Source organism: Anoplopoma fimbria, chromosome 17 (genome assembly GCF_027596085.1).
Source record: "Anoplopoma fimbria isolate UVic2021 breed Golden Eagle Sablefish chromosome 17, Afim_UVic_2022, whole genome shotgun sequence".
Classification (NCBI taxonomy): Eukaryota; Metazoa; Chordata; class Actinopteri; order Perciformes; family Anoplopomatidae; genus Anoplopoma; species Anoplopoma fimbria.
This window is the reverse complement of record NC_072465.1, coordinates 19,989,902-20,006,706: the sequence shown is the minus strand read 5'-3', so window position 1 is coordinate 20,006,706 and position 16,805 is coordinate 19,989,902. Positions and strand designations below refer to the sequence as shown.

At 39.0% G+C, this 16,805-nt stretch overlaps 1 protein-coding gene across 8 annotated transcripts in view; it reads right to left on the bottom strand.

Annotated features, from left to right (window-relative positions):
* The window catches only part of LOC129105265 (R3H domain-containing protein 2), a 50,986-nt gene extending 35,784 nt beyond the window's left edge, over positions 1–15,202 (bottom strand). For 6 of the 8 annotated variants that reach the window (XM_054616187.1, XM_054616194.1, XM_054616192.1 and 3 more), the window contains exons 1-2: positions 15,127–15,202; positions 14,666–14,736 (exon numbers count right to left, since the gene is read on the bottom strand). The gene's annotated coding sequence lies outside the window, so the exon portion shown is untranslated. Of the gene's footprint in view, positions 1–14,665; positions 14,737–15,126 lie in introns of those variants that run through there. The other 2 variants (XM_054616188.1, XM_054616189.1) reach the window with 2 other exon arrangements.
* Between the last annotated feature and the right edge of the window lie 1,603 nt (positions 15,203–16,805).

Genomic DNA, 16,805 nt, shown 5'->3' with positions numbered 1-16,805 from the left:
CTATTTATATGCGCAAGATGAAGTCTGCATGCATCAGAGAGTATCATTCCTAAGTACGGACCCAGCTATACTTGGCTATGGGGGGGGGGAAACCACAGGACACCAGTCTTAGCGTTTGAGGTCAACCCTAAAAAGCTACTCGTAGCGCGATAATACCGGACCGTAGCTTAACAGCTGAAGATGTTCAGAAAGCCATGCACGCTTAGAGGAGAAGTCTCCTGGAAGCAGTGATACGTGCTCAAGTTCACACCAAATCTATTTGGCTGGCCGTTGCTTGACAGACAAATGCTGCTGTACATGTGACTATGACTAGTTGTAAACATAATCATTTAATACATTTGCAATAATAATTGTATCCATATTAGTTTGCACATTTTTTGTATTTCGTTATTATGAAAAAAAACTTAAAAATTGAAATAAAGATGTAGATAAATTTATGTTGTTTGTCATTATGGAAAAAAAAAAAAACTTAAAAATTGAAATAAAGATGTAGGTAAATTGATAAAAACAATAGTTTCAAACCTTTCAATGCATGAACTACCCATAAGAGCACTGATAACATGTCCACAAGAAGAAAGCAATAGGTGAAATGCAAAAATCTTAATGATAGGTTTTTGATCCTTGTACAGACAATAGTGAACCCGTTGACTGACATAGTACCAGGTAGAGCTGGCTGGGCGCGGTTTTCATTTGCCATTCAGCATACAAACCCCGTTTTAGCAAACTTGAAGTGTTGGCTCTGTCAGGCAAGTGAAATATCACGTGTAGGAGCAGCATCGTAACCGAGACAGATTAATAATACATGATTTCAAATAAAACAGGTTTGTTCCACCCATGCTCAAAAGCTGTAGAAAGATAAACATAGAGTTCACCAAAGCTTCATACTAGCTGCTGTAGAACTCTAACATAATTTTCCACATGAGCCTCATGGTGAATATATCAATGGGGAAAGCCCTGCCCGGGCAGAGCCCTGAGGAGGAGCCACCACACAACGTTATTGTTGCTGTCCCTCCTCGGCACTCTGAATTTCTCAAGCTATCGCTTTCTCTCTCTCTCTGTTTAGCTGGTGGTCTTTTGCTAACTGGCGCAGCCTCTAGCTTATGATGAATATTTTATCACCCCGTTAGGCAGCTTCCTCCAGGTCACACCATTGTAAGGCCAATGACTTGGCCCCAGGTACTGTACGACTTCCTTAGACCGTTCAGTCTTTTCTAAATGTCCATTTCTATCTCTTATAGTTTGACCCAAACTGTTATTGGGTTTTTCTGGCTGCCTCTCACCCAATATCTAATATTTTCTGCCCTATCCAGTTTGAGAGTGGAGTGGAGCAGCAGCAGTTTCTGCTCCATCTCAAAGCATTCTGCGATCACTCCACTCCCAGTCTCATATTTGCTTCTCGATCACGACCGGAGAAATCCATCTCCTTTACCCTCCATTGCAAATATGGCAAGTCTTGTCTTTCTGTTGCCGAATTTTACAAGAAGTAAATTGTAACCACAAATTACTAGAAAGTCAGTAAAAGCTGTTTGTACCATTATCCTGAGTTTACGAATAAACACTGAAAGGAAAGTAAGGAGTCTGGAGTAAGATAAGAGAAGCAACTGGAGCTTATGGCGAAATCAGTTTGTCTGATCCTTTAAACACTGCACACAAGTTGTTACAGCAAACTTCATGGTCACTGTGATTGAACACATCACATCCCAACTCCAATCCCACGACTAAAGCTCAACAAAATTAAATGTTGCTGCTTATCTGAGTGCAGATGCTCATGGGATATTTATATATATATATATATATGATAGTTTTACGTTGGAACACAGCAGCACGGACAGTATCGTCACAGCAACACACACAAACATGCGCGACAAGCTCGCGATCCGTCACAACTGCAAATCCAAAATAAGCCGTGGAGAAACAACCTTAAAAACATTGTCAAACACGTATTATATTGTAATTCATTCCCAAGCATGCTGGTCAGAATGATCACAGTGACCAGCTCTTTTGCCAACAGCGGGGTTTCTCCCTTCCACTGTCCTGCTTATAACGGAGCTAACCGCTACCGTTAATGGAGGTCGTATTGATTTGCACTGCGTCTTAAAAAAAAATCAACATTTTGGAAACAGCTATGTGAAGATGACACTGGTACCATCTGCAAAAGAGGAGCAGAGAACATAAGGAAAACGTTTGGATACTTCAAGCCCCATTATCATCCCCTGGCCTGATCAAATTAGAGTTTATAAAAAAATAGAGTTTATAAAATTTAGAAACTGATAAGCACGCTGTTGTAGCAGAAATGTACATTTCAAAGCTGTGTTAACAAAATGATTAGCCACACTTGGACACTTTTGTGAATTGTCCAGTCTTCAATACTGTAAATCAATACAGGCTCAATCAATTCCCATGATTGACGCGCATGCTGTGGCACGGTCAATTGTGATTGATGACCTATTGGGGGCAAAAGAAAAGGAAAAAAGGAAAATAATGACATGACAACAGAAGTCAGGGAACGGGCTGATGCATACATCTTTAGAGGGCTGGATCACTGGACTCGGACGCTGTTACTCACACCCAAGGGTTTCCCTGAATACACCATTAAACTTTTCACTTCTAAATCTCCACCATCATAACCCTTAAGATTTACGGCGCAAGGGCAGCAGCATTACCAATGATGATTACACCATCTCCTCTGACCTGTTCTAATTTATTTTAAGTACAGTAACTCTGTTGATTAAATAAATGCCATCACAAGTAGCATTCACTGCTATTTCTCACCATCCAATCTGATTAAATTGACATTAACTGACTTTTTTTAAATGCTAATGCAAAGCTAGTGCCCCATTTAAAATGAGTGCACCTTCCATTAGAATCAAAGATTGCTCTTTGGATCCCTGAGTGGAAACTACATAAAGAAATGACTTCATTTAAGCAGCATCAGTTTTACATTTCTTGCCACAATACTAAATAACCATTTTTTTGGAAATTGAAATAATTAACAGATGTTGACCATTACAGACGATGATCAACTGTCAGACAAAAAGTGTATAGTAGTAAGAGCATCAAAGCTTTCATGTGCACAATATTGGGACGAAAAAAATTAACCCATTAACAGCTAAAAACTGGTAGCAAGTTATGTACCCCACCTCCTAATCTAGCTCAATACACCTGCTTTTGACAGTGTGTTGTTACAAGACTGTCCACACTAACTTTTCCATTTTCTTCTCAGTTGGTCACACCCTGTTTTTGGTACAGTATGGTATTAATAAATGACCGGTCGCTCACTGTTTGAACTTTCAGCATCAGTAGCGTTGGAACCTCTCATCGTCTCTCTCTCTTCCACAAGCCTCCTCCTCTTTTGTCAATTTGTTTTTAAAATAATCAGCTATAGGCCGTTTCATTTTTGTGACACGGTAGGTAAATGGATTGTCTTGTAGCACTGCTGGGGCACCAATGACAATGACCATAATTGCCACCACGTTAAAGTTTTACTCGCAAACTGAAAGTGCAAGGTTGTTAGCGAAAAAGTTGCATCTGTCTCCACTTTTGCCACGAAGCAATTCGATCTCATCAGTTAGCCAATTTCCATGGAATTGGACAATTCAATATATTCCAGATAGATTTTCGTGTGATCAGCCGCTGTGTAGTGTTTGGGCATCAAATTAGCTTTTGGACTGATTTTTTTTTTTTTTTACTCAAACTGAACTTCCTGGATAATATGTCACTTTTTCACTGGTTGCTGTAGCAACACACGCACAACAACCCAGCTCATTGCGTTGTTTTCTAACGCTGTCCTATTTTCAAAAAAGTTGCTCTTCCCTACACCTGAGTAAATGTTAAATAATGTAACAGCTGGATGTGTCCCAATGGTGACCAATGTCCTCTATGATCTGCACAAACACATTTGCCACAGTCACACTAAATGACAGCTGGCTGGCTGGGTTGCCATGCCGAAACAGTGATGGAGAATCGAGTGCCGCCAGCCAGTCTAACCCGGAAGTCAGGCATCCAGCCAGTCAAACAGTCAGGCTGTCCACGTTGGACCAGCAGAGAGTGTGGTCTCTTACAATGTCGCCTGTGCACTCGAGAGTGGCCAGCCGGAAGGCAACGTGCCAGCCATTTAGACCTCAATCCAGCCAACCAACACTCAGCTCTGTCTCCCATCCAGCGTCCCCCTTCTACTGCTTTTCATGCTTTTCAGTGATTCCTCTCTAACCTTTGTTCCTCAGACACCCAGCAACAGACCTGCAAACTCTAGAGTCGTGAAAAAGGTGACAAGATACAAAACTAAATCAGGTGGCGGGGTAGAGAATTTCAGTGATTTTAATAAAGACCAAGGCCTGCCGCAATTACTAATTTTGTTGGACGACATACTGGCCCAGAAATTAAAAAAAGAGCCTTTAAAAGAGTCAAGAAGTTTTCATTTTAATAATATGAAAAAATAACACTGGATTTGGAATGGGAAAAACTATAAATAAAATATCCTATATAAATAAAAACCTAATAAATGAATACCACAAACCAAAACAATTTATATAAATATAAATAGTATACTTCTACTCCAATACAGAGGGAAACATTGTACCTTTAACTTCACTGCATTAATAAGAAAATATTAGTTTTTAGTTCGGGTACTTTGCTGATTAAGATTCTTAATACAAAATATTAATCGGCTCAGAAACATATGATGCATTATTAGGTAGGACATTGGCTGTCAACCTTTTTTGGACCAGCTCTCGAACAAGCTTCGTCAATCAATCAATGTTTGCTACAACAACAAAAGTTTCCCTCAGGTTTAGATCGACACTTTCAAAACGGCAAATTTTGTCTAAAAGCTTTTTTGCAGGTATATAGCCGGCTAAATATAATCCCCTCACATCCCATAAATCAAAGCCCCACAAGTCAGGGTCTGCAAATCTCACACTCCACACAAGATGTCTCTATCACATGCATCATAGAGGACATTAAAAGCGGAAACAGTGGCGTCCATGACAGTAAGTCAGCATAGACGGATAAAACACGGCCCCGGTCCTTTTTTTGCATTACCATCACACCAAACATCGGGCGGCTGGAATGTCCCCACAAAGACGACGCTGTGCTAAAATAGAAAAAATACAGGGGATGATGACAAGCCTGCTGTTGGCTGTAGGAGCTGTGGACACAAACTGACATGCATACTGTACAGACCGTTTGACGGACGTCTGAGCTCGACTATATTTGAATACAGCCGTGCAGACACTTATCTAGTCACCAAATCTCTTATTGGTTTGGAACAAAAAGAGCATACAACACACTCGTACAGTACCAGTCAAAAGTTTGGACACACCTTCTCATTCAATAGTTTTTCTTTATTTTAATTTTTTTTCTACATTGTAGATTAATATTGAAGACATCCAAACTATGAAGGAACACATATGTAATTATGTGGTAAACAAACAAATGCTCAACAAACCAGAATATGTTTTATATTTTACATTCTTCAAAGTAGTTGAATGAGAAGATGTGTCCAAACCTTTGACTGGTACTGTGTTTGACAAAGTCCATAAGTCCTCAAATAATAAAACACTCTTTCCTTTACTGTGATTATTCAGCTTAGGGTGGTGAAAATGCTTCCTACAACCTACATATGCATGTTAAAATAATAAAGCCTGGACTCTGTACTTGAACGCGGTTGCCATTGTTAAATTCATTAAATGCTTTGCTCTCCACTCACCCATTTCATATGAGAGAGAGTGATTGTGTACGATACTCGCAACCCAACACAGATTAGGAAATAGTGTTAATTAGAGAAACCGCAGACTGCAGCGAGTCACTAGATCACGTATCTGACCTGACAGCAGTGGCAGGTCAGCGCCTCGCTGCGCTATGCCATCTGTTTACCTGTAACAGTCAACCACTCCCAAAACCTCCACCTGCCTGAGGATAGCAATTTATCTGTCTCCACCTTTTTCTCATTTTTCTTGCTCTCTCTGTCCGTCAACCTCTATCATCACAACATTCTCATTATGTCACAAACAACCACTCCTATACTTGTTCTGGTTAGGTACAGCCTTTTAATGACACCTTTCTTTCTCTCACTTGCTCCCTCAGTCTATTTCTCTTGAAATTCAACGAGTGGACATGTCTCTTTGCTGGTCTCATCGGAGCATTACGTTGAATCAAGATTGGGGTGTCCCTTTTTTACGTCACACTGTCATTTCCTTTTTATCTTGGTGGTCCAAAAGCAGACAACAAGTTAGAAGTTTTTTTTTTTTTTTTTTTTTTTTTTTTTTTTTTGTTTATTGTTTAAATAAGTTTACTTTCAGTTTACTCCCATCTATATTTAACATCTGCTTTGTGTCCACCATATCCATTTGCATTGCAATAGACTTCCAAATCTGAGGAAAGTAAATAAATGGTATTAACAAAATTAAGACATTCATTAGATTATCAAACCATACTTTAGCCCCTTTACTATAAATATTAGCCTAAGTGGAGTCTTTAACGACGTCAATCACACCCATTGTGAGCCACTGATATAAAAGTTAAACATTTTGAGTGATGCTATGGTCTGTCTTACCTTAACAATGCAGCACTCTGTTGAAGAAACAATGCTAGCAAAGTCCAGAAGTACAGTTATCCAGTATTTAGCCAGTGTTTGACCAAAGCGGCAACCCCCACCCCCCACCCTAGATTTTCCAGGATATTGTACTCTAATTTTAATGCGTTTTCAATGACTGGAAGATTGGTCACCGGTTTGCCAGGATGCATGGGAACTCTGATAAACATTAAACAACACACACACACTAACATGCTATAGAAAAAGCTAAGGAAGCAAAAAAATGTATAATATGGTGGAAATCTTATGAGAAGGGGCAAAGGGATGGACACTCTCTGATAGAAAGTACGGAGGTTTTCCATTCTTTCACCATTTATTCCTGTATGTTAATCAAAACAAAATTGTGACTATTTCTTTTTTTTTTTTTTTTTTTTTTTTTTTTTTTTTTTTTTTTTTTTAAAGCTACAGATGAAAGTGTGAACCTACTGACTTAAAGGCAATTACAGCAGCAGTTACTCCAGGGATTGCTATTGATATATTTTCTCTCTCTCTCGCTCTCTCTCTCTCTCTCTCTCTCTCTAGTCTTTTTTCCCACGCATTGACAATTAGTATGCAGGAGTGAGGCTGCAGGAGCATCAGCTACCTGGGGAACAGAACTCCTAAGTCACATCAAACAAACAAAAAAACAGCACAGGTATTGGTCATAAAAAACAGACAACGCAAGTTAACATGGACAACAGTATGACAGTTTGGGCTAAGCAGCTAGCTTTAGCCTCTTCAGCTATCCATGTATGTTCTTGCTCTAGAAAGGGTCTAACATGTAAACCAGCAGACATCAGGAAGAAAACAGCATTAGCTCTGGCAACCCGACACCAAATGGGTAGTTTCTATCTAATTTGGGGGTTGCTGTGGTGGTTGCTGACTGTCTTTTACATTTGTAATTGACAAGAGAGTAGAATCATGGGATCATTGTCATTTTATGAGCCAACATCAAGCTGGTTTAATTAGGTTGCACCGCTTAGGACGCTGATGCATCTTGATTTATTATAATGCTGAAAGACATGCACACATGTACACAAACGGTCATTCATTACATAAATAGCCCATAACCAGCACAAGACAGATCTGGGCCGTGTGAACAAAAAGAAGAATTAAAAGGAAGAAGCAACCATAAGCATTGTGAGTGAGGCTGTAATCATCAGAACAGAGAAGGAAGAGGGAAAAGCCAGGTCTTCTAAACCTGAAACAGTGCTGAGGCCATGAGGACAGCTTGCTATTAATAGCAGCAGATTTTTTATTCAAGAGGGCTCTGCTGTTGTGCTTTCTCTCACGCTTGTGCTGCCTCTCTCTCACCTCCTCTCTATTCTTTCTCTATTCCTGCACATTGTGTTTCACATATAAAAGGGGGGGGAGAGAGAGAGACTGTGTAAATATATACTGTCTTAAGAGATGAAAAGGAGATTTTGAGCCGTGATCGCAACCCATTAATGCACCTTCAAGCCAAGAGGATCATGGAGGATAAGTCTTGTAACTTCCCACATGCAGCCTTATGTAAGCCCATAGGTTGTCCTTTTTAACTGCACCCCTCCCTCCCTCCCTCCCTCCTTCAGTATGACAGAGTTGCAGGGTGACGCCTACTTCCCAGTGACTCTCCACCCCCACCAAGCCACCTCCACCATCCTCCCACACAGGGACACAGTGGAAGGGAATTCCTTATTACCTCAGCATTTGCCTCACTAAACACGTTTTGTGTGTCGGTACAAACATACGAACAAAAACTGACCACTAGCATCTTTCAGCCAATAATAACGATACATTTATGTACAGACAACCAAGGTTGTCCTTCAGGCTTAAAACACACTATTAAGACGTTCGGCACTTAAACATACTCATAAACGAGTTCTACTTGAAACGCTATGCACAGTACATTTAACTGTCTTTCGCCAAGCCCCATTATATGATGTTTGCATTGTTACTAAGGTATCATTAAATAGAATTGCTGCAGGAACTTTCCAATGACAAGTGCCAAAATAAGACGCAATTATAACATCGGCAATGGCTGCACGTTTAACCAAATCTCACAGTTGTGAAAGGCACATGAACAAGCTACATCTCACCTACAAATTATAAACACACACACACAACACACACGCACACACACACGCAGCACATGCTTACTGTATTTAGAGTTCAGCTCTGTGGATCTCCAGCCAAGTCGGATCAGGTGTCTCACAGATAAAAGCACATAATTGCAGGAGAAGCGGCAGCAGCAGAAGCAGCTCTGGACCAAGACAACGCTGACATTAGTTTTATCTCGCTAAGTAGCAAGGATGAATGAATTCCATTTCCTGCAGCATGTAAATATCAGAGTTTCAGGGGTGTTTACCGCTGTCACTCTCTTCAGCTCATTATACTTTCTCTGTCTAACCACTTGCTCTCTTCCTCCCTGTCTGTACCATCAGCTGTTTTATAAATGAGTTTCATGAAAATGGACAGACAACTCTTTTTTTTTTTTTTTGACTGCCCCCTCTCTTTTTCTGAATGAAGCACACGCACTACAAGGAAACAGAAAGCCTTGCTGGCTGGCTGGCTGGCTGGCTCGCTCTCTCCCTACTGCTCTTATGGTATCATGCGCACAGTTTGCACCGCTCCCTTCTCCTCCAACCCTCCCTTTCGTGTGGATTTTCTCTCTCTCTCTCTCTCTCTCTCTCTCTCTCTCTAACATATCTTGTTTGTTCTCTTCCTCTGTGTAACAATATAATTGCAATGACTGCCAAACCAGGGATCGCAATAAGTCCAGCTGTTTAAGGGTCTGCTTGGTACGTCACTCGATACAACAACAAGACGTTTAAATGAGAGGACACAGAAAATACATCTAGTAGTCTTCCACAACTCCAATTTAAGGTTTGGTACTTTTTCTTTGCAAAAAAAGGATACAAGCAGAAGATACAGCTCAGGCACACTAGTCACCATTCATCAATCTCCATTTCATGGTAAAATACAAAGTCGTTATATGTAGAATGTGTCTGGACAAAATGAATGAGCTCAAAGTACTGACAGCTGCTGGTGAAACAGAGCACTGCCCAAAAATAAATAATAATAAAAAAAGGTTGTTTTGAAGGAAACCACCTTATTAGCTTGGAAAGAACCTTAATCCCACAGGACAACATATTTGCATCTTCTCCCTGCAGCCCCCTCACTGCAAACGGCAGCTAAAAGACGCAGTGGAGGAGAGGCAGTCAAAGGTTCAGCTCCAAAGAAAACATCAGAAGGGAACCCTAGGTAAGGTAGCATAAGGCAGCTGATCTGTGATCTGTTCAAATCCCCCACCCCCAGTTTGCAGGCATGTGAACCGTGGATTACTTACACAGTTTAAACCATCATAGTGTGAAATAAAGTTAAACTGACGATCGTTATTGCTCGATATTCAGTAAAGATATGTGATTGGCAATAATACTTTTTATTGTCGAAATCATCAGGAGGAGAGCTAGCAACGTTGGCAGCATTGAAGCTAGCAGCTAAGGTATGGCGGTGCATTGAGTTACATTATGATGATGCATTCATGCTCTATTCAGTGAAAATCGGTATTGGGCCGAGGTGAATTTTAAATTATGATGGGTCATTTTTGGCAAGAAACTTGAATACAGTTGTTTAAGGGGATAATTTCAGAGCAACATTAAAAAAAGTTTTTAAAGAGGGAACTATGACCCAACACCTCCTAGCACTAAGCAACTCATAATACATTATTAAAACCATTTACGCAAAGACATTTAATAATAAAACAATATTTTATTTCCTTGTCATTTGAATTATGTGTTTTTATGCAAATACCCACAAGAGATGACTATAAAAAAAAAACTATTAAAGAGTCACCATACACTGGAGATTAGATGGAGAGGTACACTCAAGAGGGGCAGACTGCAGTTAAGGCAAACATCGAAACTCAAAAAGGAAAGTCAAACCGTTACTATTTTGGCTGTATAGAACATCACGAGTGCAACGACTATGGTCTGCTATTCATTTGTTATGTGGGTAACCGGTGCGGTAGAAGAGGTCACAGTAGGTCTAGACTTGTTGCTTTTAGGAATCACTTTGGTGACCCAAAAGGCACATTTGTAAGCAATGTCCCGGTCACTCGATATTCAGCCCTTGCTGTGAGTTTTTCCACAATGTTAGTCTGTCACTGTACAAGATAAGCACGGCAAAGTTCTCCTTCAGCTTCAGAACAAAGTAGTTTACGTTAATAAATCTGTCCAGTCTGATATCAATTGTCTATATGTATTCTGTTCTTGAATATAGATTATAATCACTTAAAATGGTCATCTCACAGCAAGGAGGTTTTCGGTTCAAATCCACAGTCAAGATTTGTGGATTTTGCAAGACAACAAGCACAGAAAATGGATGGAGGGATGTTAAGAGCACACATTGACCTTTTCTCTTACAGAGCCAAATTAAGACAAGCAACAAACCAATGACTGTGCTATCCTAGCCAGGGCTCCGAAGTGCGACCATTTAAAAATTGTATATGTATCCAAATTGTCAAGCGCGACTAAACATTTTTATTGGTCGCACCGGTTTGAGACAAACCTTTTCGCACCGGTCCTGACATTTAAATAGCAGGTCTGTCTCCGTGTGAAACCGTACCCTGTACTCCAGCAACATCAAAAACTTAAAACCTACCGGTAATACAAAATTAAAAGGTAAACTATTGATTGTTTTTTTCCGTCAACAAAAATGCTTGTGTTCGCAATGTGGGACAAGGGCGTAAAGTGGGGTAAACTTCTAACGCCCTGCTGATCCAACATCCTCAGGCAAGATGGTCTGACTAAAAAAATATTTATCTGCACCTCTATTCCTGTTTACAATCATTTATATAATTAAGAAAATACCAATGTGTATGGGAACTGACCAAAAGGGGTAATGCCTAAAATGCATAATTGCAGCACCAAAAGATTTGGTGAAAGTTTTCAGGTGCACCTTAATTATGTGCTGGTGCACCAAAAATGAAAAAGTTAGGTGCAACCAATGTAGAAAATGAAGCTGCGTTCCAAATCGTATACGTACAACTTTTTATTTGCTTTTAGTACATACTGCAGCTGAATTTACAAAGTACGTACTGTTGCATGCAGTATGCATTCAACTGGGTAATCCTAATACCATTGCACCTTGAACTTTGACCCTCTTGCTTAAATATCCGCTGCACAGAGGACTGTGTGTTAGAATAGCCAGAAGAACATGCTGGCTTGCATACAGACAAATGCAACTGCATGTAGCAGTACATCCTGGTATTTTTGTCAAATTACATTTGACATATTATGTATCTGGCACATTAAATGGTACGACCGAGCTAGCATGGCACTGGAAAAGGTTTGTCTCAGGTTGAGCACATGACTGGGATAGAGGATGGTAAGAACTAATGCCAGCTAATGCCTCAAAACAAGTCCAGCAGCTTCTTCTGCGTTTGGCCCTCAGGTAGCCTCTCTCAAAGGATAGTAGGAAAAGACAGCGAAGGGCTTAGAAAGCAGGAAGGAGAGAGGGGAGGAGATGAGCAAGGATCAGTTGCCAAAGTTACCGCGGATAAACCGTTCGTGAACACAATCAAAAGATGTTGCAGTCTCTAGCATATGACTCTTGCACACTCGAGTATATAACTGAGGTAAAGTCAAAAGTAAACACTAGGAAAAGGGTTATTATTTACACAGCAAATGTAAAAACAAGCCAAAACAGGGCTTCACTACAAACAATTGGAATTGAATGAGGTTTATTTTAGCCCAAACAAATAAAGCTCCTTTTCCATTCTGTCAATATATACTTATTCTAAATGTGTGACTTTTTTTTCCAAGCAGATTTATTAACAAAAACGGACAATTTCTTAACCTGTGCTTGGCTCCTACAATCCAGCGGTGAATTATAACATGTGATGAATTTTCTGTTTTCTTTCCCTCTGAACTATCATGCGAAAACCCTCCAGCTTTGCAGCAATTACATTGAGTAATCAGGCAGCTATCTACCTAGTCTGAAGACAGGCATACGGCCACGCAACCAGTCGCCTCCCTTCTGCCCTGATCAATAATTTACATCAGAGCAAGCAGTGAAGGAAAAATACGGATTGAGAAACAATGACTGAGGAAGACATCAAAAGAAAGGAATCTCAGAAAACAAAGACAACAGGAAAAGTAGAGGGAACAAATAAAGATGGGAGAGAAACAGAGAAACAGAAGCAGGAGTGGTTAAGAGAAGAGAGATATAGGAGCAGCAGCAACAGCACCACGCTTGGTGCTCTGGCAGAGATCTATAAATAGCTCTTCAAATCTCTCTAGAAAAAGCCACTCTTCTGCTTATGCTGCTGCAAACAGAGATTCAGAAGGAGACAGAGGAAGATATGGATATCTCGCTGGCAAATTTGAACAGCGATCGTGACTTATCAGCCTATTTCAATCACGACACCCCATAAATTACAGTATTAAAAATCGCTTTTACATCGACCATCTTGGTTTGTATAAATATTTGACTGTAGGAAGTGAACACAGTAAAAACAAGTGGGTTTCATTGAACACATAAACTCACATGTTCTACTGGTGTATGAATAAAGAATTGTTTATCTAAGTTTCCATGCAAAAAACTAAAGAATGAATAATCACACTCTTCATTAATACTTCAATTGTGCACCAAAAAATGTCACTTTCTATAATTCATTGATGCTTTACTTATTTGATAAGTAAGGCAACATAAGTATTGCAAGTTGCGGGGTCGGGGAAACATGTTGACAGGGAGGCGTTATACGCCATCTTTCTCATTGCTGGCCTTAGCAACAGCAGACTGGTGATTCAATGATTCACTTCTATGAGATCTTACTATGGATCAATGATTCTACCATAACACAGGCTATTTGTCATTCTTCAGGAGGGGCACTTTCTTAACCTTAGTCCTTAATCTCTCTCAGATCAGTTTTCAACAGAAAAGACACATTTTCGAAACAATCTGAACATCAAATGTGACAACATTGGCAGTCCTCACCTGCCTCCTGGCTATTCTCTGCATCACATGACTAGCCAATGCCGATTGTAATGAATATTTATGTTTTCAGTCACACACACCGTTTTCCCAGAGCAGATGTTTGAATCACGGCTCTGACAGTCTGGGCTGTGATCCCACCTAGTTTGACACAACAGTCTTTTCCGTATATTTTCAGCTTGAGAATCAAAATGTTGCGCTAAAGCCAAGACATAAAAGATCAATGGCCATTTGTCATTGTTTCCTTGACAAACCCCTTTTTTTCTTCTTTGAATTTTCCTCAACCATGTGTTTTTATTATGGATTCTGGTTAATCCCATGACATCTAGGAATAAGCCTGCCTGAGGCCTGGCCTTGGACGATAGATATTATCTATAGAAACACATTACACACAATGTAAACTTCAATGCCATAGCGCAACGAAGCCCAGTAGTGTAGTTCAGCCTCATATCCCTCTAAGATTGTATCATTAATAAAACAACTAAAGCTTGTTATTTCAAACTGAATTGTCTTTACATCTGCACCTTCCTTGCTGTCGTTACTGACCATCATTGGCCACAGTGTAATGGCAACAATAACACCTGGTTGCCACCAACTAAACTTGGCTTTAAGTGTGATTAAAACAATTTCTCATCACTTAAACCAAAATAAACCAGATATCTCATCCCAGTCACTTCAGTCACACATTTACACAGAGTTTCAGTGGATAAAATGTGACCCTGGACATATGGTGTCAGGCATAGAGATCATGGACTTTAAAGATGATGCTTATATATAAAGCTTGTTATTTCAAACTGAATTGTCTTTACATCTGCACCTTCCTTGCTGTCATTACTAACCATCATTGGCCACAGTGTAATGGCAACAATAACACCTGGTTGCCACCAACTAAACTTGGCTTTAAGCGTGATTAAAACAATTTCTCATCACTTAAACCAAAATAAACCAGATATCTCATCCTAGTCACACATTTACACAGAGTTTCAGTGGATAAAATGTGACCCTGGACATATGGTGTCAGGCATGGAGATCATGGACTTTAAAGATGGTGCTTAATGTCACCTTATATATACACACACACACACATATATAACACTAACACACGTTCTCTGAAGTCACCTTAAAGGGTCAGCTCACCGTGTTTCCGTCTGTGTGTCCCTGGTCCGCGTGGAGGATCCTTCAGGTTGTGCCTGTGGAGAACAGATGGCAGTGTGGTCACTGAACACTGTTAGCTTGCCCACATGCTAACAATAGCTAGCTCACGGCATTAGCTCGAGTATAATTAGCCACCTAGCCACCTAGCCCGCTAGCTAGCCTTTTCTTTCCAGCCCACGCTAGCATCGCTATATATTAATATATATATATGACACACAGTGACACGTGTTCACGTTAATGCTAGTATTGTTTTAAACCCCCCGTACTCGGCCCTGTCACCCACACACACACACAGAGACACACACACACACACACACACACAGAGACACACACACAGAGAGACACACACACACACACACAACACACACACACACACACACACACACACAACACGGGGTGCTAGGTTAGCTCCCCGGATGACTTACCGATGCTAATGAAACGGAGCAGCTAGCGAGAGACGGCTCACCCGCGACCCCGACTGTCAAAATAGCGCCGTGTGAGGTGGGAGAGAGAGAGAGAGAGAGAGAGAGAGAGAGAGAGAGAGACTAGAGAGCGAGGAGCTGAGGAAGTCGAGTCGGTAAAACAGGAACACAGCCTGAGGGGCGAGGAAAAGAAGAAGAATAAAAGGACACAAATTAAAGAAAAAAGAAAGAAAACGCTATTCCCCCTTTCTCTGCTCCGGCTCGTGTGTGTGTGTGTGTGTGTGTGTGTGTGTGTGTGTGTGTGTCAGCGTCACTTTTTTCCCTCACCGACAGTTTACGTCAGCGGCGTACTGAACAGGGAGACGTTCAGGATCCAGTCAAGATGTTTACCTATTCTTTAACGTGACGGGACTCAGAGCATGTGTGTCGAAATGTATTACACATGGAGATTATGATGATTAAGAGGCCATTGTGGGGTGTTTTTTTTTTCCATTGATAAGCTATGAAGGTTTGCTGGCATTATGACGCATTTTATGAAAAGCACACTTTTGTGCAACATACAGTACCAGTCAAAAGTTTGGACACACCTTCTCATTCAATGGTTTTTTCTACATTGTAGATTAATATTGAAGACATCTAAACTATGAAGGAACACATATGGAATTATGTGGTAAACAAAGAAATGCTCAACAAACCAGAATATGTTTTATATTTTAGATTCTTCAAAGTAGTTGAATGAGAAGGTGTGTCCAAACTTTTGACTGGTACTGTATATATATATATATATATATATATATATATATATATATATATATATATATATATATATATAGTACCAGTCATTTATTTATATATAAATATATTTATATATTTATTTATATATATATAAATAAATATATATTTTTATTTATTTATATATATACAGTACCAGTCATTTATTTATATATAAATATATATATATATATTTATTTATTTATATATATATAAATAAATACATTTTTTTTTTATTTATATATATACAGTACCAGTCAAAAGTTTGGACACACCTTCTCATTCAATGGTTTTTATTTATTTTTATTTTTATTTTTTCTACATTGTAGATTAATATTGAAGACATCTAAACTATGAAGGAACACATATGGAATTATGTGGTAAACAAACAAATGCTCACCAAACCAGAATATGTTTTATATTTTAGATTCTTCAAAGTAGTTGAATGAGAAGGTGTGTCCAAACTTTTGACTGGTACTGTATATATATATATATATATATATATATATATATATATATATATATATATATATATATATATATATATACAGTACCAGTCATTTATTTATATATAAATATATATATATTTATTTATTTATATATATATAAATAAATATATATTTTATTTATTTATATATATACAGTACCAGTCAAAAGTTTGGACACACCTTCTCTACTGTATATACTGTATATATATATATATATATATATATATATATATATATATATAGTCATTTATTTATATATAAATAAATATATATATTATATTTATATATTTTTTTATTTTTTTATATATATACAGTACCAGTCAAAAGTTTGGACACACCTTCTCATTCAATGGTTTTTATTTATTAATATTAATCTACAATGCAGAATAAATTAAAAATGTATTCTACATTGTAGATTAATAT